General features: G+C 44.4%; 1 long non-coding RNA gene across 1 annotated transcript; it reads right to left on the bottom strand.

Annotated features, from left to right (window-relative positions):
- Positions 1-581: 581 nt before the first annotated feature.
- On the bottom strand, positions 582-23236 carry LOC307202485. The gene is made up of 2 exons (XR_013832906.1): positions 23127-23236; positions 582-859 (listed from the first exon to the last, which is right to left on the bottom strand). It is a non-coding gene; the product is annotated as an uncharacterized lncRNA (long non-coding RNA).
- Between the last annotated feature and the right edge of the window lie 3375 nt (positions 23237-26611).

The raw sequence follows: 26611 nt of genomic DNA, 5'->3' as shown, positions 1-26611 counted from the left end.
AAGAAACTGCCTGTGTGTGTGTGTGTGTGTGTGTGTGTGTGTAGCACACACATGTTGTTGTCCAATTTTCCTTCTCAGTGCATATTTAACGGCTTCAAATGAATGAAGACAATGGAACTTGTCCAAATCGTTGCTGATTTATTGGAAGCCATGCTGACTTATAGGTTGGATTTAATTTGGTGTCTGTGCAGGTGCAAAAGAAGAAACGCACTTGAAAGTGGCTATAAATAGCTGCTGGGGTTTTTTTGTTTTTGCTTTTTTGCTGTTTTTCAACATCACTTTTCCTGGATGTCGTTTTGGCAAAGGCTTCAGAAGATGCCGAAAGGCTTGTTTTGAAATCAAACGGCTTCAGGCACCAGATGAGAAAGGAGCTGTATTCCTTCTTTGGGGAGCTGCACGTTTTCCCCCTTCCTCTTTCAACTTGGATGGTTGGAAACTGCCTTTCAAGACAGTTGGGTAAATTTTGATCAGAAATAGTGGTCTACCAGATGCCTTTGTCAGATAAATTTAAAAGGGGTTCCTAGACCACAGGTATCATTCCCAGCAACCCAAAAGAAAAGGAGGCAGATTCCAAGTGAAAGGAAAGGAAAGGACTTTAATGAAATACAAGTGCACACAGAGACAACCTCAAAAATAAGGAGGAGGCTGCAGAGAATCACATCCAAAGTGATTTGCACTTCCAGATTACACACATGGTTTTTGTTCACCAGTCAAAGGATTACAACAGTTGCAACCCAATGTGATCACCCTGGTACAGTCAAAATCATTTGGTTCTTCATTTTTTCAGTGTCTTTCTTCATTAAGACTTTGATTAATTTTCCTATTCATTAAATGTGTTCCAATATCTTCTTTCATCTGTCTACAAAACAGTTCAAGATTAATCACAATTGTCATGCCTAGCCAATTCTCTTTTCATGCATACAATGGCCACCATAGATTCTATTTGTTATGTACTGAAGTTCTCACCCTGGGCCAGCAGGGGGATACTGTAGAAAGTTATACAAATAAGGGATTGAAAGTGACGTTCAGTGATTGGATAGTTTTAGAAAGTTGTTACAATGACGTTGTACTGGAGCTCTATATAAGCAGGCTGACAGAGCCCTTCAGCTCAGTTCTGTTCTGGCCTGTGAATAAACAAGAGCTGTTTGAAGAATCGCTGTGTCGTCTGATATGTTCATCCACAACTTAACACTATTCTAACACTTTATTCTTTTCAGGGTTCCAGAATGACTATTTACCACATAACAGTACCTAAAAGCAGCTAGTTCTGTAATAGGTAGGCAGGCCCGGGCCTTTTCACTTTAGCTAGGCCACAGGCTCAAAAGAAAATGGAATCATCAAAATGATACATTTTTATGAAATCACTATTTTCTCCATCACCTCTGGGAAGCCCTTGAGCAGGACATGAAGGCATCAGCACACACACAAAAAACACAATTGCTCTGTTTCTGTGTCATTTCCTTCTCTCTGCTTTTTAAAATATTTCTACATTTCTCCAGGTTCATGGGCTTTGAAGAAGTGAGTCGATGAAAAATGTTCCCCATGGAGGATTGAAGAGCTCTGCATTGTTTGTTGTTGTTGTTGTTGTTGTTGCTGTTAAAGCACAGCAATAATTTTTTAAAAAAAGAATAAAAGTTTTGCAAAAACCCTACATTGTTTTGCTTTAACAATAAAAACAACAAAAAAGGGATCTGCAGGCATCATTCTAGGCAGCCTAGAATTGTAGGACCTACTGGAGTTCTGCAAAAGCCCAGAGGAGGCATAAACGATACCAGGATAGATAATTTTGGTGTCAAGCTGCAAAGTTTTTGAAACATGAACAGGCAAGAATATACACAGAGCAGCCAAGTACAAAAGAGAAAGTCAAAACCCACCATTGTCTCCCCTGTCACATATTATGGAAGAAAGTGAATCACTTAAACTTATTTGTCTAGGGACTTTTTGATATGCTTAATCCATACTAGTGGGGTTCCTGTGCCTCTAAATTTCATCTACTTTGGCAAAAGGGGGGGAAAATAAGACTGGGTTTTTTGTGTGTCTGTGGTTGTTTTTAGATTCCCCATTACAGTGGTACCTCGGGTTAAGTACTTAATTCGTTCCGGAGGTCCGTTCTTAACCTGAAACTGTTCTTAACCTGAAGCACCACTTTAGCTAATGGGGCCTCCTGCTGCTGCCGCACCACCAGAGCACAATTTCTGTTCTCATCCTGAAGCAAAGTTGTTAACCTGAAGCACTATTTCTGGGTTAGCGGAGTCTGTAACCTGAAGCGTATGTAACCCGAGGTACCACTGTATAGTGAATGGAAAACACAGAATTTTGCTCCATGTGCAGTACCTTAGAACCCAAATTACAGGCTGAAGGAGAGGGGCCTCCTCTCCTGGTATGCCCCACGAAGGACCTTATGGTCTGCAAATAACAACATCCTAAAAATTCCGGGCCCAAGAGCTTCATGCTCTGGCACCAGGGGCGGAGAGCAGGCATGGGTGCGGTGAGCTTCCTGGGGGGCGGGGCACCCAGCGCTAGTGGGGGGCAGCTGCGATGGCACCCTTGGAATCGTGTTGCTGGGGTGGTGTGCTCCCCCCTCACTCCTCTTCCTCCGCCAGTGCAGAGAGATCAGACTGGCCTCGACCAGAGCCAGGGCCTTTTCGGCCGTGACCCCGGCCTGGTGGAACACTCTCTCACAAGAGACTAGGGCCCTGTGGGATTTGGCATCTTTCTGCAGGTCCTGCAAGAGAGAGCTGTTCCACCAGGCCTTTGGTCAGGGTTCAGTCTGACTCATTTTCTCCTTGTATAAGAACAAAGCACAAGGAGGTTCCCATCCCACTCACAGGTGCTCACAGGTTTCAGTGGAAACAGTTGGTAACCACCTTTAATTTTAACCTGAAGTTTGCCACTTGTCCAGTTTTAATTATAATTTTAATTTGTTTGAATTAATTGTGGGATGTATCTTAATTTATTGATCACTTGTTTTTATGCTTTGTCTTACTTGTATGATGTTAGCCGCTCTGAGCCCAGCTTTGGTCGGGAAGGGCGAGATAGAAATAAAATTTATTATTATTATTATTATAAAGAGTGTTGTTTTTTTAAGTGCACACATATAGGGTGAATTTTGGAGCCTGTGCAATCCTGTAGCATATAGAACTGAACATAGCTGCTGTCCCACCTGACACAATGCAGTGGAAAGACATCACTCATCATTATGGCTTTTGTTTGAATCGGAGTCTTTGCTCTTCTTTGAATAAGTGATACAGCGACAATCATCTTTTACAGTGCCGTTATATCTGTGATAGGACAAACTGCACAGATAAGCACCTGTGAGTCACCTTTGCAGCACAAGCCTCCAAATTGGCTTTGATGTGTTGTGAGTGATGAATTGGAATATACTGCACCAGCCAGACTTAATATTGCAAATATTGAGTTGATTTACATTCCTGCTGTGTACCGCAAGCTCGTCTCTTTTTCTCAACAATGAATACAGATAGCTTAAATTCCAAACATGGGCACCCCTTTCCCTCAAGTCCCCCTCTCCTTGAGTGATATTTAACATACATTATCAGAACTGTTCTTTCGCTGAATCATAAGAAGAGGATGCTCAAGATTTAATGTGCTCTTCTGATATCCTTCTTCCCTTTAGGACTAGCTCACCCATGCAATAATGACCCCAATGTTGAATGGTTTCTTTAAATGTAAAGGTTCATCATTGTTCCACCCGATGTGTATGTCTTTAAGGGGCCAGAGCAAGGGCCAGAGCAAAATAACGAGACCCAGCTTTACAGCTGTGAAACATAGCAGGTGCTGCTGAGTTGTATTGATTAAGCTGTGTCAGCAATTGGGTGTAGTATATAAGGAGCAGCACCTAGCTCTCCCATTACCCTGGGGGATGGAAGTCCCTTTTTAATGCATGGTCTCCCCAGCAAGCTCTCTGCAGCGCTACCATACTGCAAATAGCCAACACCCAAACCTTCAACAAGTGAATATGCCCAAGGGCAGTGCATGTTTGCCTGCACTGGTGTGGAAGACAGATAATTTGTTCCCACATTTACTTGGATGCAATGACAATGGGGAGAGATTGTGACAACCACCATGGTACGACATCCTAGACCCTAGATACTGCAATGACCTTGTGTGACAACATCCAAGGACACCAGTGGGACCAAGGGGAAATGTTGTTCCCATGGGTCCCAGGATTTATGGATGCTGCTGCAAGAAAGCTTGAGGACTCAGTTTCAGCATCCTGACCCTCATCCAAACTATTACTGTCTCCACCCACTGGTTCAATACCAACGCAGCTTTATTTATGTGCAAAGTGAGCCTCCTCACCATTGATCTGGTGAGAAAGGGTGGGGGGAGGTTGATGGAGAGGCCTCTCCCCACATGCTAGATGCAGCTTTGGCCCTGATTTTTATTCACCCAGGCCTTTGCACCATAATTGTCAGCTTATCATTTAGTAGGGTGGTATTTAGTACCAGGGATGCTAGTGGTGCTGTGGGTTAAACCACAGAGCCTAGAGCTTGCTGATCAGAAGGTCGGCGGTTCGAAACCCCACAACGGGGTGAGCTCCCGTTGCTCAGTCCCAGCTCCTGCCCACCTAGCAGTTCGGAAGCATATCAAAGTGCAAGTAGATAAATAGGTACCTCTCCAGCAGGAAAGTAGACAGCGTTTCCATGCGCTGCTCTGGTTCGCCAGAAGCAGCTTAGTCATGCTGGCCACATGTGCGCCGGCTCCCTTGGCCAATAAAGCAAGATGAGCACCGCAACCCCAGAGTCGGTCACAACTGGACCTAATGGTCAGGGATCCCTTTACCTTTACCTATTTAGTAGGTAAGGTCCGTATAGTTAAAGCCATGGTTTTCCCAGTAGTGATGTATGGAAGTTAGAGCTGGACCATAAAGAAGGCTGATCGCCGAAGAATTGATGCTTTTGAATTATGGTGCTGGAGGAGACTCTTGAGAGTCCCATGGAGTGCAAGAAGATCAAACTTCTCCATTCTTAAGGAAATCAGCCCTGGGTGCTCACTGGAAGGACAGATCGTGAAGCTGAGGCTCCAATACTTTGGCCACCTCATGAGAAGAGAAGACTCCCTGGAAAAGACCCTGATGTTGGGAAAGATGGAAGGCACAAGGAGAAGGGGACGACAGAGGACGAGATGGTTGGACAGTGTTCTCGAAGCTACAAACATGAGTCTGACCAAACTGCGGGAGGCAGTGGAAGACAGAAGTGCCTGGCGTGCTCTGGTCCATGGGGTCACGAAGAGTCGGACACGACTAAACGATTAAACAACACAACAATTTAGTAGGTAGGTCTTATTGGCTAGTAGATAAGTATTGCGTGACCAGGTGGCAACAGCCCCAGCCCCCAGGGATCATAAGGAAGGAATAAAGACTCTGACAACGTTATATGGAATTAAAATTAGGCCACAACTTTATTAAACTTCCAAATGTAGGAAGACCTTGGCTTAGGCCTTGGGTGTGTATCCCTCCCAGCCCCCCAGCAGGGGAAACTGGGGCACATCAGGGTAAATGGGATATTGAGGTGCTCTGCAAGACGTAAGTGTAGCAGGCAGCCAAGCCCATATCCCCTCACTCAGGGTAGTTCACTGACAACCTTTCAGTGTATGGCCAGGGACACCCATATATATAACCCCTTTAAGAGGGGGAACCTGGAATCGCCGCCAAAGAGGGGTGAATCACCACTTCACACCCCGCCCTTTATAGGGAAGAAAAGACTAAAGGATTCCACCCAAGGCCATAACCACCAAAGTTGTGACGAATTGCTACAGAGAAGACAAAACCTGCCAACGCAGGAAAATTTATTCCCGGTCCTTCAACAGCAACCAGTCAAAGACCATAGCAGCACCTCCTAAACAGGAAGAAAAAGTTAACCTGCAAACAAAAAACATTAAACAAAAGGAGGGTAGGTAGGGTGAATCTCCAGAGCCGACTGCCTGGCTATTGTCGGCTCTACCCCCTATTTATAAATGGGGCTGGCCCCACCTCCCAGCAAGAAACTTGATTACTGAGGCTGGGCGTGAACCTCCAAAAATGAACACTGAGAGGCAAGCCAGCCCCTGTTTGCCAGTAAGCTCCCTGGGAACTGTAGCACCACGCACGATCCCTTAAAGGGCGCCCACAATGAAAAGTGTGAGTGCTCATTATCAGGAAACATTTTAGGCTTCTTTTTACTCTTGTTTTTCAACTGTTCCCCCATGAAGTTCTACTCAGAGTAGAATTAGAAGCTAAGCTAGACCAAGCTAGACCAATGTGTATCAATGAACCTAAACTAGTCACACTCCTTAATTTCACGAGGACTGTTCTCAGTGGGACTTGTGTTGGTGACAACCCAAGAGTTGAACTAACTGGTCTGCCCCCCTTTTGCTTCTCACCTCCAAAGTTTCCCTGCAGTGATATGACCCTTGTACCGAAACACACCCCTGCTCGAGATCCTTCTCCATTACTAGTTTTGCAATAGTTTTTCACTATTCCCATAAGTGCATTTGCAACTGAGGATCCAACCATGGAATTGTTCAATGGGTAAGTCAGACTGGCAAATGAGCCCATAATCCATGAGAACTTCCACCAGACTTCTCAAACACAAACAATTGCCCAGTAGTCATATGGTGATTGTATATTTTCTCTTATGGCCCTTAAGTGGATGGCAGCAAGCACTTTTCACTAAAGAAGAAGAAGAAGAAGAAGAAGAAGAAGAAGAAGAAGAAGAAGAAGAAGAAGAAGAAACTTGGAAGGGGCTAAGCTGATAAAATGATGCCCTGTAGACAGAGAGTTAAAAGTAGCCAAATGACTCAAAGGACTTTTAAAAAAGAGAGAAAAGCCTCCAGCAGAGTTTCTTTGACTGCTGAGATTCATCCTAGGAAGCAGGAAAGGAATTTTAAGGTTTGATGTTCAGCAGTAGGGAAGCCTGGCATCTATATGAGAAATGCACTCCATCAAAAGGTATTTGAAATCATAATGCAGACCTGGTCTTTTTTCTTTTTTCAAAGTTTATCTCCCGTGGGGACTGGAAGAGAACCCCCCATTTGCAGACAAATTGCTTGGGCGAGAAGCAAAGCTGTGAGCAGAGGAAAAGAGCCCTCTGGGGGAAGAAAAATGAAAGGGAGATAAAAGTAGAAAGGGAATGGATGTCAAGGAGCGAGGTCAGAAACATACACAAGGATGAAGAAGCTCATTCAAGAGATAGCATCAGGGGCCCCTCATTTTTCTATTGCATATAACAGCTGGGGGATGTCATCAAGATTCATCTTTCCAGCAGTGGTGGTTGGTGCTCAATGGAACTGCCAGGGCAAAGGCCAACCAGAGGCAGAACCAGAGCCACTGAGAGGCAGAGCCAAGTAATCCTAGTTTTGCTCCCATCCTCCTGTCTGAGGAGAATTGCAAGGGCAACACAAGAGTCCAAGGAACAGGAAGCTGACACAGGAAGTGTCACCCACCAGACTGGCTATAAGCAAGAAGGTAGGTAGGTGAGGGGTTGGCTGAGGGTGGAGTGAGGGGTGAGTAATATGAAAATAGTCCTGCTGGATCAGGCCAATAGTCCATCTAGTCCAGCATCCTGTTCTCACAACCAGATGCAGTTGGGAAGCCCGCAAGCAAGACATGAGTACACTCCCTCTTTGAGCCTTCCAGAACTGGTTTCAGCACCCTAATGCTGTAGGTTCTTGCTGATTGGCTAGCCACAGAGGGGAGAGGAACAACACTTTGAGGGGGGAGAGAATAAAAGGAGTGGTTTCTTTAAAAAAAATTATTAGCAATTTCAACATAACAAAATATCAAAACATATCCTATTCATTATTTTCCCCCTTCCCCCCTCCCCATCAAACCCTCCCACCCCCGAGACTTCCCTCAGCTCCTCTCTCTGATTTCTCCACACATATTGTTCTCTGCATATTGTAAAATTGTATAAATCTTTATATTATCTGTCTTACGATGTTAATAAATTTGTTTATGTTTATTCAAAACCTGCCAAGGAGTCCAGTCCATTGTGTTGTCTTTTTAAGTAACTTGTAAAAATTTCCCATTCTTCTTTGAGGAGCGGTTTCTGAGGGAGAGGGTTAGGTAGGGTTTGGTTTTGAGAAGTGGCAAAGGTTCAGCTTAAGAGATAGGGTTTGATTGGAGTTGGGAGTTAGGGAGTGAGATAAGGAGAACTGGTTCTGAAGGAAGTTAAACATACACACTGAGGAGACTATCCATAGCGAGAGGACAAAGCCTCACAGCTTGGATAAGGAGACCGGGCTGAGGGTCTGGGAAAGGCATACAGACAGGAGTGTTCTGGGAGGGGTGTGACTGAACCGGGAGAGGTCGATCTTGTGGGAATACAGGCTACCTGGGTCTCAATATAGCCAGGAGGGGAGAGTTCTTCCAGGTACAGAAGACTCCCAACCCAGTAACAAGGGGTGAGGTGACCCCCTGAGTCTATTAAGCCATTTAGAAGACCTCAGGTGTGGGATTGTTAACAGAGTGGGTGACAGAAGAAGTGCCCCTCATTCATGAACCAAAGTATTAAGTTGTAAAGGAAGCGGTGTTGCAAGCATTTAATTGTAATATCTCAGTGACAGAAACTGAGTTGAGCATTTTACCTGAAGTGTAACACCTGATTTTTCATAACTGACGTTTAAGAAGAGTCATGTCTGTGTTTAAGCCTGAGACATCTTATAGTTAGCATAGTCACACTGTCCCACACAGAAAAATGCTTCTGGAAATGAACTAACATTTCTCTTCTTTTTGGGAAACAGCTTATTCCATGTCCATCCAATTTGAGCCTGGGAGAAAGCTCAAATTGGAAGAAAGAAGGTTGACTCCAAAATTCTCTACATGCAAACATCTCCCTGGATTTTAGAGTTCCTGCCTAATTCATCCAGTTTCCAAAGCAGAACATTATGGATTGTTCATCCCCTCCCCAGCCCTGGTTTCTTAGATAAAAAATTGTGTACAGTATACTGAGCATGCACCATTTGCTGCAGGTTTCAGTTACTTTATGCCTCCCCATTTCTGATACACCCAATTAAGTTAGATCACATTTTTATTGCTTATGGCCAAGAGCTGTTGCGTTAAAAAAAACAACAACTCCAAGATGTATTGCACAAATCACATTTACAAATTTAAATGCTGTGGATACAAAAACAGAGGAAATAAAAAAAATGGTAGGGATTGTAAAAAGCAGCAAAATTCACCACCACCATCAAATCAGGTTATTACAATAGCTACTAGAGATGATAGCAATCTATAATCTTCAAGTTCCAAGGCAGCATGATGCTGAATAATAGTTTCTGGGGAGCAATGGTAGAAGAGGGTTAATGGACTCATGCCCTGCTTGAGAGCTTCCAGGTTTGGGAGCTTGACCAAGATGTGGAACAGGACGCTGGTCTAGATATGCCTTTGAACTGATCCAGCAGAGCTATTCTTAGGTTCTTAGGAAATGTGGACCAAGCTATAGGAGTCATTTGGCCCATACACTAAGAGTTGTATCCCATGAAAATTAATAGATATGACTTGCTTAGGTTCATTCATTTCAATGGATTTACTCTGAGTAGGATTTAGTTGAATGCAACCCTAAGTGCATATAGGATTATAGCCTTGGGGTTTTGTCCAACTCAGGTGTACTCAGACCCATTGAAATCAATACATCTAAGTTAGTTATGCCCATTCTCTTCGGTGGATACATTCCAAGGAAGGCTAACACTGGATAAAGCCCTTACCTTGAAGTTGGTGTCGTTGAACTCAGTGGGCTTACTTCCAAGCAGGCCTGCATAGGATTACACTTTAAACGATTGAAGTATCTGCAGATGGTTTGCACATGTGAAAACAGAACAAACATCAGACATGGAAATTTCAGTTCAGGCTGCATGGAGAAGAAGTAAGCTTTGAAATGGAAACAGATCACAGTCAGCTGGCAAGCACAGCAAGTGACAGGATTCTGAGCATGTGTGCATCATGCTTTCTGCATAAGGGCATTATTCCATTTGAATTGGCACAGTTAAAATGGAATGCCCAGACACACTCTTAAGAAGCTGCTTTATAGTGAGTCAGATCATTGGTTCATTTATTTCCGTAGTGTCTACAACTGACTGACAGCAGCTCCCCAGGGTTTCGTCTCTCTCTCTCTCTCTCTCTCTCTCTCTCTCTCTCTCTCTCTGTGTGTGTGTGTGTGTGTGTGTGTCCTCTCTCCCATACCTACCTAAAGATGCCAGGATTGAACCTGGGAACCTATGCCCTACCACTGAGCTATGGCCCTTTCTTGTTCTTCTGCTTCCCATATGAGTGTTTGATGGCAATGACAGATTTACTTTTTGTTCTGGCAAAGATCAAACACAAATCTGAGATTGCTCTAGAAAAGTGTGACCTTCACAGTACTCAGATAATTGGTCTCACAAGCACCAGCTTTTTTTTAAAAAAAAATAAAAAATCCCAGCAGTATTTCTTGCCTAATTGCAATGAAGTCCGTCTCTTCTCTACCTGAGAGCCCTGGGGCCTCGGAAATGTGTGATAGCCTACAGGCAGCAGATGCCAGCTAATTCAAGCATCCATCCCCACATTATGCTCTTCTTCTACCTGCCTTCATAAGAGAACACAATTTGCTCCCTTTTAATGCGTTTGCATATAATGCAGAGTCCAAAATCCTGTAACATTAGCAGGGGTGCAAAACTACAATTGTATAAATGGGTGGGGGAATATTTTTCTGCCTGTAGGCCACATTCCCTTCTAGGTGATCTTCTGAGGGCCACACACCAGTATCCAACATTCCTCAGATGAAAATAGGGACATTCTATTTTACCCCCGAAGCTTCTCCCTCATTTGATCTTGCCGCAGACATAAGATGTCATATGCACATATACAGCTGTCACCTTGAGCCAATAACAACCTCAAAGGATTGTTGTAAAGAAAAAAATGTGCTAAGGAAGGGATCGTGCACAATACCTTCAACAGATAACTGGAATGAAATAAAATTTTAGCTGTAAGCTGCCTTGAGCCCCTGTAAGGGAAAAGGAATAAAAATAATAATGGAAACTGTGAAAATGATCAGGAACATACCAGAGAGTATATCCTACTGATCTTCGTGTGGCTTACTTCTGAGTAAAAATGCTCAGGATTACAGTGTAATGCTGCAGTTTTTACTCAGTTACCTGGGAGTAAGCTCCATTGAATACAGTGGAACGTACTTCTGAGTAGACAATGTAAGCCTCCATTTATAGAAAAGGAATAAACACTCTATGGGTTTCCTTAAAAATGTCTGGCTACTGAAACATTGCAGTTAAAGAATCTGAAGTGGACTGGTAACATTTTCCTTCAAAACTATATGCCAGAGTCACCATTTCCTTCATTTGGTGCAGGTATTTTATTTTCAGTATAAACAGGACACAGTTTTTGCACCTACACACACACACCTACCTACACAAAGGACGGTGTGTCCTAATTTCTCCATCACTTTAAATTGTTCTCCAAGACATGGAGGGGAGGAAAAAGGAAAGCCGGGACATTCTGAGATCACATCAGAAACCAGGACGGCTTCTGTAATTCCAGGACTGTCCCTGGAAAATTGGGACACTTGGAGGGAATGCAGTAGTGAGTTGGGTCAGAGGCAAATGTGGTTGGTGCGATAAATGTATTTTTAAAACTTTATACAGAGACTCTCATGCACCTCTATCTTCCATCCAAAAAAGCAAGAGACAGGATCAGAGTTCAAGGACACATTCCGGCCAGGCAAGAACACTCAGAGTGTGATCAGGGCCAGTGTAAGGTATAGCCTAGAGAAAGAATGTGTGTGACCTGAGGAGAGTTCTGAGGGCAAGACAGAGAAGTCTAAAGAGCCCATTTGGCCCCTAGGCCTGAGGTCCTCATCTCCTAGTATAAAAGCCACAACACAGAACACACATTAAATTCATACTCTATAAGTAATGCGCTATGTTTTTTTTCCTTAAAAATCCCTATCAAGAGCCAGCATGGTGTAGTGGTGAAGAGTAGTGGACTCGTAATCTGGTGAACCAGGTTCGATTCCCCACTCCTCCACATGCAGCTGCTGGGTGACCTTGGGCTAGTCACACTTCTCTGAAGTCTCTCAGCCCCACTCACCTCACAGAGTGTTTGTTGTGGGGGAGGAAGGGAAAGGAGAATGTTAGCCGCTTTGAGACTCCTTAGGGTAGTGATAAAGCGGGATATCAAATCCAAACTCCTCTTCTTCTATACAGTGGTACCTCGGGTTACATATGCTTCAGGTTACATACGCTTCAGGTTACAGACTCTGCTAACTCAGAAATATTACCTAGGGTTAAGAACTTTGCTTCAGGATGAGAACAGAAATTGTGCTCCGGTGGCGCAGCGGCAGCAGGAGGCCCCATTAGCTAAAGTGGTGCTTCAGGTTAAGAACAGTTTCAGGTTAAGAACGGACCTCCAGAACTAATTAAGTTATTAACCCAAAGTACCACTGTAATGGGAGAGAAGGGGAAATCAGGATGCAAGCTATGGTGCATTCATGGTGCTTATAAGATTTGGTTGTTGTTGTTGTTGTTGTTTAGTCATTTAGTCGTGTCCGACTCTTCGTGACCCCATGGACCAGAGCACGCCAGGCACTCCTGTCTTCCACTGCCTCCCGCAGTTTGGTCAGACTCATGTTTGTAGCTTCAAGAACACTGCCCAACCATCTCATCCTCTGTCGTCCCCTTCTCCTTGTGCCCTCCATCTTTCCCAACATCAGGGTCTTTTCCAGGGAGTCTTCTCTTCTCATGAGGTGGCCAAAGTATTGGAGCCTCAGCTTCACGATCTTTCCTTCCAGTGAGCACTCAGGGCTAATTTCCTTAAGAATGGATAGGTTTGATCTTCTTGCAGTCCATGGGACTCTCAAGAGTCTCCTCCAGCACCATAATTCAAAAGCATCAATTCTTCGGCGATCAGCCTTCTTTATGGTCCAGCTCTCACTTCCATACATCACTACCGGGAAAACCATGGCTTTAACTATACGGACCTTAGTTGGCAAGGTGATGTCTCTGCTTTTTAAGATGCTGTCTAGGTTTGCCATCTCCTTTCTCCCAAGGAGCAGGCGTCTTTTAATTTTGTGACTGCTGTCACCATCTGCAGTGATCACGGAGCCCAAGAAAGTAAAATCTCTCACTGCCTCTATTTCTTCCCCTTCTATTTGCCAGGAGGTGATGGGCCCAGTGGCCATGATCTTCGTTTTTTTGATGTTGAGCTTCAGACCATATTTTGCGCTCTCCTCTTTCACCCTCAATAAAAGGTTCTTTAATTCCTCCTCACTTTCTGCCATCAAGGTTGTGTCATCTGCATATCTGAGGTTGTTGATATTTCTTCCGGCGATCTTAATTCTGGCTTGGGATTCATCCAGTCCAGCCTTTCGCATGATGAATTCTGCATATAAGTTAAATAAGCAGGGAGACAATATACAGCCTTGTCGTACTCCTTTCCCAATTTTGAACCATTCAGTTGTTCCATATCCAGTTCTAACTGTAGCTTCTTGTCCCACATAGAGATTTCTCAGGAGACAGATGAGGTGATCAGGCACTCCCATTTCTTTAAGAACTTGCCATAGTTTGCCATGGTCGACACAGTCAAAGGCTTTTGCATAGTCAATGAAGCAGAAGTAGATGTCTTTCTGGAACTCTCTAGCTTTTTCAATAATCCAGTGCATGTTTGCAATTTGGTCTCTGGTTCCTCTGCCCCTTCGAAATCCAGCTTGCACTTCTGGGAGTTCTCGGTCCACATACTACTTAAGCCTGCCTTGTAGAATTTTAAGCATAACCTTGCTAGCGTGTGAAATGAGTGCAATTGTGCGGTAGTTGAAGCATTCTTTAGCACTGCCCTTCTTTGGGATTGGGATGTAGACTGATCTTCTCCAATCCTCTGGCCACTGCTGAGTTTTCCAAATTTGCTGGCATATTGAGTGTAACACCTTAACAGCATCATCTTTTAAAATTTTAAATAGTTCATCTGGAATATCATCACTTCCACTGGCCTTGTTATTAGCAGTGCTTTCTAAGGCCCATTTGACCTCACTCTCCAGGATGTCTGGCTCAAGGTCAGCAACCACACTACCTGGGGTGTACGAGACATCCATATCTTTCTGGTATAAATCCTCTGTCTATTCTTGCCACCTCTTCTTGATGTCTTCTGCTTCTGTTAGGTCCTTTCCACTTTTGTCTCTTATAATGGTAATCTTTGTACGAAATGTTCTTTTCATATCTCCAATTTTCTTGAACAGATCTCTGGTTTTTCCCATTCTATTGTTTTCCTCTATTTCTTTGCATTGCTCATTTAAGAAGGCCTTCTTGTCTCTCCTTGCTAATTTTTGGAAATCTGCATTCAATTTCCTGTATCTTTCACTATCTCCCTCGTATTTTGCTTGCCTTCTCTCCCCCGCTATTTGTAAGGCCTCGTTGGACAGCCACTTTGCTTTCTTGCATTTCCTTTTCATTGGGATGGTTTTAGTTGCTACCTCCTGTATAATGTTACGAGCCTCCATCCATAGTCCTTCAGGCACTCTGTCCACCAAATCTAAATCCTCACTTCCACTGTGTATTCATAAGGGATTTGACTTAGATTTTATCTTACTGGCCCAGTGGTTTTTCCTACTTTCTTCAGTTTAAGCTTGAATTTTGCTATAAGAAGCTGATGATCTGAGTCACAGTCAGCTCCAGGTCTTGTTTTTGCTGACTGTATAGAGCTTCTCCATCTTTGGCTGCAGAGAATATAATCAATCTGATTTCTATGCTGCCCATCTGGTGATGTCCATGTGTAGAGTCGTCTCTTGTGTTGTTGGAAAAGCGTGTTTGTGATGACCAGCTTGTTCTCTTGGCAGAACTCTATTAGCCTTTGCCCTGCTTCATTTTGAACTCCAAGGCCAAACTTGCCAGTTGTTCCTTTTATCTCTTGACTCCCTACTTTAGCATTCCAATCCCCTATAATGAGAAGAACATCCTTCCTTGGTGTCATTTCTATAAGGTGTTGTAAGTCTTCATAGAATTGGTCAATTTCAGTTTCTTCAGCACCAGTGGTTGGTGCATAAACTTGGATTACTGTGATGTTAAAAGGTCTGTCTTGGATTCGTATCAAGATCATTCTATCATTTTTGAGATTGCATCCCAGTACAGCTTTCGCCACTCTTTTGTTGACTATGAGGGCCACTCCATTTCTTTTATGGGATTCTTGCCCACAGTAGTAGATATGATGGTTATCCGAACTGAATTTGCCCATTCCCATCCATTTTAGTTCACTGATGCCCAGGATGTCAATATTTATTCTTGCCATCTCATTTTTGACCACATCCAACTCACCAAGGTTCATGGTTCTTACATTCCAGGTTCCTATGCAATATTTTTCTTTACAGCATTGGACTTTCCTTTCGCTTCCAGGCATATCCGCAACTGAGCGTCCTTTCGGCTTTGGCCCAGCCGCTTCATCAGCTCTGAATCTACTTGTACTTGTCCTCCGCTCTTCCTCAGTAGCATGTTGGACGCCTTCCGACCTGAGGGGCTCATCTTCCAGCGTCATAACTTTTATATGCCTGTTGTCTTTGTCCATGGAGTTTTCTTGGCAGGGATACTGGAGTGGCTTGCGGTTCCTGCTCCAGGTGGATCACGTTTGGTCAAAACTCTCCACTATGACCTGTCCATCTTGGGTGGCCCTGCACGGCATAGCTCATAGCTTCTCTGAGTTATTCAAGCCCCTTCGCCACGGAAGGCAGTGATCCATGAAGGGGATAAGAACTGGATCAAGAATTGGATCATGTGACAAAACATTACATCTTTGACAACATTCCACAAATGGGGGGAAAGGGGACAGGCTTTAAACCAGGACTGGGGAACCTGTGGCCCTTCACATGTTGAACTTGAGTTCCCATAATCCCTAAGTCTTGGCCAAGCTGGGTGGGGTTGGTGGAAGTTGGGTGTTCAAAGGGGTATCATATGATACAAAATGGCAGAGAAACGTGTATCCTGTTATTATGGGCAAGGATCGGGAGCCTGTGGTCCTGCAGGTGTCGCTGAACTCCAATTCCCATCCACCCCAGTCAGCCTAGTCAGCAGTCAGGGATGATGGGAACTATGGTCAAAGAATATCTGAAGGACCACATGTTGCCTATCCCTGGGCTAATGAGTTGCAGCCCGCAGCTAAGAAAAGGATATAGATATGTTTTGCCCTTTAGAAAACAGGTGAGCAATCATTTTGCCTTGCCAGAGATGGGGATATTTGTAAAGCTGTCTTATAAGAGGAAGCATAATTGCAAGTTTCCACTTTAGATAGATGGGATTGTTATCATTGGAATTGCACTATTCTGTGAGGTTAGGCCAGGCTACTACTCTGTCATTGTAACAAGACAATACTTTACACCAAAAGGAAGCCTCAAACACAATTCTCTCATTGAAAGCTTATAAATGGTCGCTGAGGCAAAGTGTGGGCAAGGAAGCTTGGAGAATACCAACCAAATGGCCTAGATCTCACTCAAAATCGATATGCTTTTTCAGAAATTCCTTTGCTAATTCTACGACTTATGAAAATGACATTTGTATAGTGCAGAGACACCAGTAAGAACATAAGCAGAGTGCTGCTCTATCAGTCCAGCACCCCCCCCCCATTTTTTTCAAACAGTAGACCACCACCTTGAACTCCACATACATTCAGTGCCATGACTTTACATCAATAATAATAATAATATATACCCTGCCCATCTGGCTGGGATTCCCCAGCCACTCTGAGCTGCTCCCAACAGAATATTTAAAACACGATAAAACAGTAAAAACATCCCTAAACAGGGAAGTCTAAAAGTCAGATAGTTGTTTATTTCCTTGACATCTGATGGGAGGGTGTTCCACAAGGCAGGCACCACTATCAAGAAGGCCCTCTGCCTGGTTCCCTGTAACCTCGCTTCTTGCAGTGAGGGAACCGCCAGAAGGCCCTTGGTGCTGCACCTCAGTGTCCGGGCTGAACGTTGGGGGTGGAGACGCTCCTTCAGGTATACAGGACCGAGGCCATTTAGGGCTTTAAAGGTCAGCACCAACACTTTGAAATGTGCTCGGAAACGTACTGGGAGCCAATGTAGGTCTTTCAGGACCAGTGTTACATGGTCTTGGCGGCCACTCCCAGTCACCAGTCTAGCTGCCACATTCTGGATTAGTTGTAGTTTATGGATGCTTTTTCTGCCTGTTGGAAAGAGATGCCAGCATGGATATAACTGAAATAAGTAACTTATTATAAGGTGGGGTGGGAGATCTCAGCCCTGGAGCCCAAAAGATCTCTGCACACCTTTTCATTTCACCCTCAGGACTCTCAGTGGCCCTCTTCCACCCCCAAGTGTTTTGCTTGGCTGGAGTATGTCATTAAAACCGCACAATGCCCTTTGCTTGACTGGATGAAGGATAGAGAAGGATGTTTGTGAGAGTGGAAATGCTCCTACTGTGCACAGGTAAGAGTAACACATTGCTTTGCCAACTTCTGCATCTAGTCCCACCTACCACTGGCATGTGGCCCTCACAAGGTTCCCCGGAAGGGAATGTGGTCCTCAGGCTAGAAATGGTTCTCCATCACTGGAGAGAGGCTTTTGCTGAAACAAGCAGGGAAGCACGCAGGGCTGATCATTTACCATGCACGGAACAAACATTTACAGTGTTTTTATAAGGATCACCCCAGAGTGTAACCTTGCTGTGGATATCCCCTCCCTCCCTGCACTCTGCATATGTCATCCCATATGTGCTGGTGAGTCTCCTCCTAAGGATAACTATTTTTGGCTCACTTAATTTTGCTCCAGGCGGGATTTCGTATTTAGCTTCCATATGGCTGGTTTTGTTGTTCTCCAAACCAAAATTATACCTCAGCTGACATCATCATCGGCATTTTTCCACTCTCCTTGTCCAAGACACCCCAAGGCATGAACTCAATTGGGATATAAATTTCCCCTCCATAGAGTTTGCATTTTTGGCAGAACTGTGAGAAGAAGCTTCTTGTTGCTCATTGTTTGCTTGACACATTTAGGCTGAATGTGTTTGCTAAGAGTCTCGCGAACCAGATCAAGAGAGCTTTAAACTAAATCCTGAGGGGGAGGGAGACAATATTACAAATGACAGGGGAACACCTGGTACTGGGGATAATAGCATCACTGATGTACAGAAAATTGAGGTGGTGCTCCAAAAAACTGCTAACGGGCAGGAAACTACAAGAAGGAAGCAGCTGAAGGTAATGACTCATGGTTTCAGTTATCTCTATACTAATGTACAGAGTATGGGAAACAAGCAAGACGAATTTGACCTCTTAATATGGAATGGCAAATCTGACCTAATAGGCAGTACTGAAAACTTGGTGGGACGAGACTCTTGATTGGAATGTAGAAATTGAGGGGTGTAACCTATTCAAAAGGAATAGATCAAACATGGAGGAGTAGCAGCATTATATATAAATAACATGTGCACTTCTGAAGAGATCCATGACAGCATGGCACCAGCCCTTTCATTAAAAGTGTTCAGTTCCCAAAAGCCTGTTGGAACAAGAAAATCAACAAGGAAGGAACAAGTACATATAAAGCACACAGCTTCCTCAAAATAATCCCAGGAACTGCAGTTTGTTAAGGGTGCTGGGATTGTAGCTCTGTGAGGGGGAAAACTATACTTCCCAGGCTTTTTTGAGCAGTGTTTTTTAAATGTATGTTATGGATCTGCCCTTGGAGGGCCACATTTCTTTCCCAGGCCTAAGATTCCCCATTCCTGCTTTTCTTCAGTTCATGCTCCTTGTGTGTGTGTCTCTCTCTCTGTGTTCAGTGTGTCCCAGTCAGACTCTCTTGGAATCACTTCCTGTTTAAAATTTTGCTGCTGTTGTTATGGCTAGCTTTAGAGAAGGAAACTAATTTCAGAAAGCAAGACAGTTTAACAGAAAAAGCCTGCAGCTATATATATATATATTTAAGCAGCAGATGTTCCTGTGCTTTGCCCAGCTGTAGAGTGTAGAATCAAATTCTCTAACCTGTACACTTGCCATGACGACTATTTGCACTTGAAATGGGTTTTTTCCATTAATTGACCAAACCTATCCGTTAAATGTTGCACCCCGATTTCTTTTTTTAGTAGTACTTCTGTAAAAAAAATGAAGATGGCAAATGCTTCCTGACTTCTTACAAACACATGCACAGCAGGAATGTCTCATCTAGGATCAAACAATAGCGTCTGGTGTCATATTAAATCAGGGGTACAGAATCTCAGGCTTGGGAGCCATGTCTGGCCCTCCAGGCCTCTTTGTTTGGCCCTCTCAAGAAATGGTGTAGTGGTCTGGGGTTGTGGGTGGTCAAAGACCCCCCAGGAAAAGATTCTTCAACACTTCCTTAAAGATTAGGTAAAGGTAAAGGTAAAGGACCCTGGATGGTTAAGTCCAGTCAAAGGCGACTATGGGGGTGCGGCGCTCATCTCGCTTTCAGGCCGAGGGAGTCGGCGTTTGTCCACAGACAGCTTTCCGGGTCATGTGGCCAACATGACTAAACTGCTTCTGGCGCAACGGAACACCATGACGGAAACCAGAGCACATGGAAATGCTGTTTACCTTCCCGCCACAGTGGTACCTATTTATCTACTTGCACTGGCATGCTTTCGAACTGCTAGGTTGGCAGGAGCTGGGATAGAGCAATGGGAACTCACCCCGTCATGGGGATTCGAACTGCCGACCTTCTGATCGGGTGGCGCTGTGGTCTAAACCACTGAGCCTCTTGGGCCTTAAAGACTTGAGGTTGTTCTAAGGAGATTGTTCTATGGCTGTTTTATGGTTATAGAGGTAAGCAGCAGTTCCTTGATTTGGGCCTGGAAGCAAATAGGCAACCAGGGCAGGCCCCTTAGGATCAGTGTAATATGATTACATCTGGCTACACCTGCGGACTTTCTAGCCACCACATTCTGCACTAGTTAAAGTCTCTATGTTATCTTCAAGGGCAGACCCATGTACTGCAGTAGTCCAGCTGGGAGGTTACTACAGCATGGAATACAGCAGCTATCGCTAACCAGGATAAATAAAACTCCGGAACTGCTGGAGTTTATACATTATCAAGTTGATCTTATCAGAGTGCAGAAGTCAGGTTTCAGGAAGGCTATGGGGAATCTCTTAATAAGTAGGAAATCTATTAACAAAGGTAATTTATTATCATACCTGAGAGAATTGTTATTATTATTATTTCCAAGATGAGCTTTAAAAAGCAATTAACCGCCAAAGTACCTTGGAAAGGTTGTTAGCCCCATGTGTCAAAAGCTTGGCTGTCTTCAGCCAGAATTACCACCCTGAAAACTTTTGTGTGTTTATTTAGACCATTTGGACACAGCTTAATATATATAAAATATCTCCATGTGGTGCGCAGAAAACTTAAAACAACAGCTATCACAAAAACACACAATGTAACCATCATTAAAAATTGCTAACAAAATGTGTACAGATAGCAGTTCCACCTTCCTGGTGGCTAATCTCCTCACTCAGTACCTATCAGCCTCCCAACTCTCACCCAGAGCCCAAGCCATATGCACACCATAAGCACTTTGATGCCATCTTAAACAGTCAGGGCTTCCCTCAAAGAATTCTGGGAACTGTAGTTTGTGATGGTGCTGAGTGTTGTTAGGAAACGCATATACTCTTCCCAGATCTACATGCTCCAGAGTTGCCTAGGAAGAGGGGTTGATTGTTAAACCACTCGGAGCTATACGATATGCAACAAAACAAATAAGGAAGTATTCTCAAACGTGACCTCAATCATAGAACTTGACCACTGCAGTCCAAAGCAGAAACTAAGGGTTCGGCTACGCTTCTGCTTCTCCCGTGCCTAGAAAACATGGGTCTGAGGCTTTTCGCTTCTCCCATGCTTTTGAGGCACGAGTCTGGTTTTTCGTTTGACCCACCGCTTTCCCCCAGGAAAACCCACTGTTTACTGCTGAATGTGAACAAATATCAAGCCACAGAGAAACCAATTCACATTTGTTCCAATTCAGGGTTAAGCAGTGGACTTTTCTGGGGGGAACTGGCAAGACAAGTGTGGACAAGCACTAAGAGATAATGCTTTGGATCCTAAAATAAGATAGCTGCAGGAAGTTCACAGGAGGGAAGTTTTTCATCCCCTCCATCAGCTGCTGATATAAGCAAGGAACAGGCATAGATCCTCACAGGAGAAGTCCTCTGGCTTCATAAGGCAATACAAAACCAGGAGGATATGGGGCCTCTTTCTTGTTCCAAGATCTTCCAGACCTTTGGTCTGAAAAACTGAGAGGAAGTGTGGGTGAATGGAGGGGAAAGATGCAAGTAAGCACAAATATTCTGATATGGCACAACTTAATTGCTGGTCACAAGGCACGTCTGTTAAGGCACCAAACTTAGCTTTTAATTTCCCAGCTTTGTGGAACTTGAGCCAACGCGAGACAGCCTTAACTCTGGTCTTAATCCAGAAGGGATTTTGGGTGACTGAATGTACTAAAGGCCAAACTTGAAGGATTGCATGGGGTATCCATAAACAGTCTCCTGGATATTAAAATGAACCGTGGAGGTTGTGATGGAAATGTGTGTGAGAGAACTTAACTTTATCCCTTTCCTGGCACTTATTTGATCAAAGCCCACTGCTCCGCTTCTTTTCTGCTGGGGGCAAGGGGAGAAGAAGGGTTCCTATATCTCATCTGTGGCCTTCCAGATGTTGTTGTACTCCAGCTCTCATTACAGCCAGCATAGTCAGTCATCAAGAATGATGCGAGTTGGAGCCTAGGAACAGACGGAGAGCCACAGGTTCTCCATCCACCCTGTATTTTTATTTTTATTTATTTGTTGTACATATACTCCACATTTGCTCTGAGGAGCTCAAGGTGGCATACATAATTCTCTCCCTCCCCCAGTTGATCCCCACAACCACCCTGTGAGGTGGGTTCGACTAAGAGGCAGTGACTGGTCCAAGGACATCCAGTGAGCTTTGTGGCTGAGTGAGGATTCGAACTTTGGTCTCCCAGGTCCTAGTCTGACCCTCTAACCACTACGCTCTTTTTCCTTATAAAGAGGAAAGAATAATTCTGAGCAAAATAATTCTGAGCAAAGGAGGGCAGAAAGGGTTAAGCGGCGCCTTCCTCAGCCCACACGCCATTCCTCTTCGCAAACTGGCATCTTACCAGTTAAAAATGAGAAAATATGCAGGAGTTTATAACATCACCTGCAAATCCTGAATAAGGCAGCTGCTGCTATGGAGACCAGGCTGTCTGAGGTCACCACTAATCAGCAAAGGTTACCAATACAGAGAGAAAAGTTCCCCGTTAACTTGAAAGTTTCTTTAATTATTCTCCACTTTCATTGTCGTCGTCCCCCTTCCATTCTTTTAATCTTCCCTACCGATGTAGCGGGTGGCACGAAAGTCTTTAAAAAGTCTATGGGTCACATGTGTGGCTGCCATGCTGATTGCGAAGAAAACTATGTTCTTAAAGAAGTTGGGTAAAACTTGATTTGCACAAGATCTGAAGACTGCTCAGAAACAGCAGAGGAGCCATTTTCTAGGGTATTCAAATGGAACTTGCTTCTTCCTTGTTGAAACCGTAACCTGTATTATACTCTGGTTTCTCTTCAGATCCTATAAGCCCTTCACCAAAACCCCCAGTGTGTATTGAAATAAAAATTAATATTATTTTTTAAAAATTGCTAGCTGACCTCCACGCAGTTTGAAATTATCACAGAGAAACCCATTTCTGTAAAAACAGGACATCGCCACCTCTTGCTTGGTTGCACCCCCAAGTGTGCTTCCTAAGTGCATTCCTAAGTGAGCACTTTGCGGTGTGCCCCTTTTTGTACACACAACATGCATCCTTTAGCTCAGTAGTCTTTGACCTTTCCAGGACCCAAGCATGCATTCAAGGACCCAGTTCTTATTCTTTTACCATATAGGGGGGTGTATAGATGCTAGAGGGGGATATACTTATCAGATCTTATCCTTTCTTCCTCACATTTGTGGGTTCAGCAGAGTGCACCCCTTTGCATCTTAAAAGGGAAGCTTAAATCGGCTAGTTTTAGCCTTTTCGTTTAAGTAACCCAGGATGCTTTGAGGCAGGTTGGCTTCTCCTGGTATTTCCCCCTTCTCTCCCCCTTTAAAACGATCACACAAAGAGTCCTGTAAAAGGTAAAAACGACATTTTCTCACCCAGTGTTACTTGCTGAAGCATAACAAATAACAGCAACTTTGCTCAGACAGGCTTAAAATGGTAATCCAGATACAAATCCATACTTTAGTCTTACTTAAAATGGCGTCTGAGCAATAGAGCTCAGACATGCAGATGTTCTCACATTTCTGCAATAAGAGCAAAGACGAAGTATCTGGTCAGATGAGATTATACAGGGGCCAGCAAACTTTTTCAGCAGGGGGCCAGTCCACTGTCCCTCAGACCTTGTGGAGGGCCGGACTTTTTTTTAATGAACGAATTCCTATGCCCCACAAATAACCCAGAGATGCATTTTAAATAAAAGGACACATTCTACTCATGTAAAAACACGTCGATTCCTGGACCGTCCGCAGGCCGGATTTAGAAGGCGACTGGGCCGGATCCAGCTCCCAGGCCTTAATTTACCTACCCATGGCACAGTGGGAGTGTCTCTCAGAGTTCTTTCTAGCAAAGATACAGGAAAGCTATGTGAGCTTCAGCTCCTGTCATCTAGCAAACATGCATTATTGGATTGCCAGCATTGTAAATACCCCACATCCCATATATTTGCATGGTGGTAGAGCTCGGGTTGCAAAACACCTTGGGTTAGGCAGTGACTCAGTAATGGTTCTCAACCCACCTGTTCAAGACCAGTGCTCCAACTACTGCCAAATGCTTGGAAAATCTGCAATGGATTCATTAGCTGAATCATAGAACCGTAGAGTTAGAAGAGATCTTGAGGGTCATCTGGTCCGACCCCCTGCGATGCAGGAATCTTTTTGCCCAATGTGGGGCTCGAACCAGCATCCAAGTCACATTCTCTACCAACTGAACTACCTTTGGGCAGTCTGGTTCCCAGAGTGTCTGTGCTGTATAGGTTGTATATAGGTTGGGCTGCAAAGTTGGTCTCTTAATTGAGTCACTGGCTCTGCCTCCTTAGAATGCATTGCAATTCCAGTATTTCTTAAGTGTCACTGTCTGGTTTATGGGTGATCAAAGTCCTGGCTGAGGACATCGGGACTGGGGGCAAGATGGCGGGGTGGGAGCAGGAACGAGAGTCCAGAAGCCAGGGGTCTGAGGGTCAGGAAGCAGAGAGTCACAAAGTCAAGGGTCCGCGGATCAAGAAGCACAGAGCCACAAAGTCAAGGGTCTGAGAGTTGAGAAGCAAGGGGTCAAGAAGCCAAGGTCTGAGGATCAGGAAGGAAGAAGCCAAACACAGCAAGGCAGGAAACGTGTTGCTGTGGCAAAAAGCCGAAGGGAAATGCTGAACTTATATCCCTTCCTGGCTCTTGCCACCAGGTGCTGTGAGTTACCAAGTGGCCTCACCTGTGCGGCCGCACCTTGCCTCTCCATAACAAACTTAGGAAGGCCCCAGTCCTGCGAAGCCCTACTGGTCACAGGGCCTGGCTCCTGCATGCACTCTTGACACTAAGGTATCTATCTACAAGCCAGAAGCACACATCACTGTGCACCAAGGTTGGATTAACCATCAAACTAATAATGCTATAGTCTTAAGCCCTCCTGTTTTTTAGGCACTCAGTTTCCCAGCTCAGCTCTGAACCTCGCTGGTTGACCTTGGCCCGGTCCCCTTCTCTTAGCCTTAACTTTTTTTCTTGCAGAATTGTTTACATGAAGATGGGGAAGAAGGAAAATGTAGGGTTGTAGGGATGCCATCTTGAGTCCTTTGACATTGTTCATGTCAAATGGATCCATTGGTCATGAATAAAAGGTAAAGGTACCCCTGCCCGTACGGGCCAGTCTTGACAGACTCTGGGGTTGTGCGCCCATCTCACTTAAGAGGCCAGGGGCCAGCGCTGTCCGGAGACACTTCCGGGTCACGTGGCCAGCGTGACATCGCTGCTCTGGCGAGCCAGAGCCACACACGGAAACGCCGTTTACCTTCCCGCTGGTAAGCGGTCCCTATTTATCTACTTGCACCCGGAGGTGCTTTCGAACTGCTAGGTTGGCAGGCGCTGGGACCGAGCAGCGGGAGCGCACCCTGCCGCAGGGATTCGAACCGCCGACCTTTCGATCGGCAAGTCCTAGGCACTGAGGCTTTAACCCACAGCGCCACCTGCCATGAATACCAATGGATTAAAATTTGGCAGTGGAATGGTCTCCCTTGGAATGTGATGGATTCCTCTTCACTGGGGGTTTTTAAGCATATTTTGGGTGGCCATCTGTCATGGATTCTTCAGCTTTGCTTTCTGCATTGCAGGGGTTTGGAGTAGATGACCCTGGTATCCTCTCCAACTCGACGATTCTATGCATTTGTGAGAGCTGGACTATGACCTGGAGGACTCAGATCCTCACTCAGGCATGAAACTCACTGGATGACCTTGGGGAAGTCACCGTCTCTTTGCCTAACCCACCTTGCAGGGTTACTGTGAGCATAAAATGGGGAGGGGAAGACTATATGAGATTCTTCAAAATTCACACACACCTCTGAATTTTGCATTGCTGTCCTCCAGCCAAACAGTATATACAAAATACACACATTATGGGGAAATCTTCATAAATATGCATCTATTTGTGAAAATAACATACCAAAAATGCATTATATTAGGAGAAATTGCTTGCAGACCTGTTTATGTTAGGCAATAGTGCATACGAAGATATGCGATTAAAAAATTGTGATGAATTTTCATAAGGGTTTTTAAAAAATAAATAAATAAATAAATAAATAAAAATAAAACCACCCACACGCAAATTCATTAGTTGATGCTGAAATGTGGAAAACTGAAGACTGGAAAAATGAGAAACAGAGTGAAATTGAAATCGACAGATTCTGCCTCCTTTTCTTTTAAAACATTTCCTCACTCAACACCTCTCAAGTCTCCTGCCTGTCACCCACTGCCCAAACAAACTGACAGGTCATTCCAAAATTGCTCACAACAAGGAAAGTCTCCTTAAGCACCTAAGTTTATCACTCTAGGATTTAATCTCACTACGGCAGTGTGACCATGAGTCAGCCATGGTGTTAGGTAGACTATCTGCAAGCCATTTGTCGCAAATTGGCCAGTGTTCTGTGGACCATTGTGAAGAGGAAGCAGATCTTTGCCCCACCAGCTTCTCCACATTAATATTCTCTGGACATCACTTGGAAGTCTTTAGTTGTAAAACCAGACCTGGGAGGGAGAGGGTGTCAAATGCTAATGCAATTTATAAAATCAAGAGTCAAAGCAAACCTTATTCTTCTGTGCACATGGGGAGTAAAAGCTGCTCAGTAAATCAGAGACTTAATTTCACATGAGCCCGTGCTGCACACGTTATGCTTGACACTTGTAATTAATGCTTGCCAGTCAGCAATATCTCCTCCGGCGGACGCGTCAACGCCCGGCTGCCCCCCCCCCCACTTCAGCAGAGTTTCCTGTAGGATTTATGATATATTTCTCCTCTCGTAAAAGCCACTGCTTTGCGGCAGGAGTATTATCAAACACCGATTTAGATGGCTGCCTCTTCTTAGTCAATCTGTCCACATTTGCAT

The sequence above is a fragment of the Podarcis cretensis genome (genome assembly GCF_951804945.1).
Source record: "Podarcis cretensis genome assembly, chromosome: 14".
Classification (NCBI taxonomy): Eukaryota; Metazoa; Chordata; class Lepidosauria; order Squamata; family Lacertidae; genus Podarcis; species Podarcis cretensis.
Note: the sequence above shows the minus strand (reverse complement) of the source record. Positions and strands in the feature narration are given on the sequence as shown.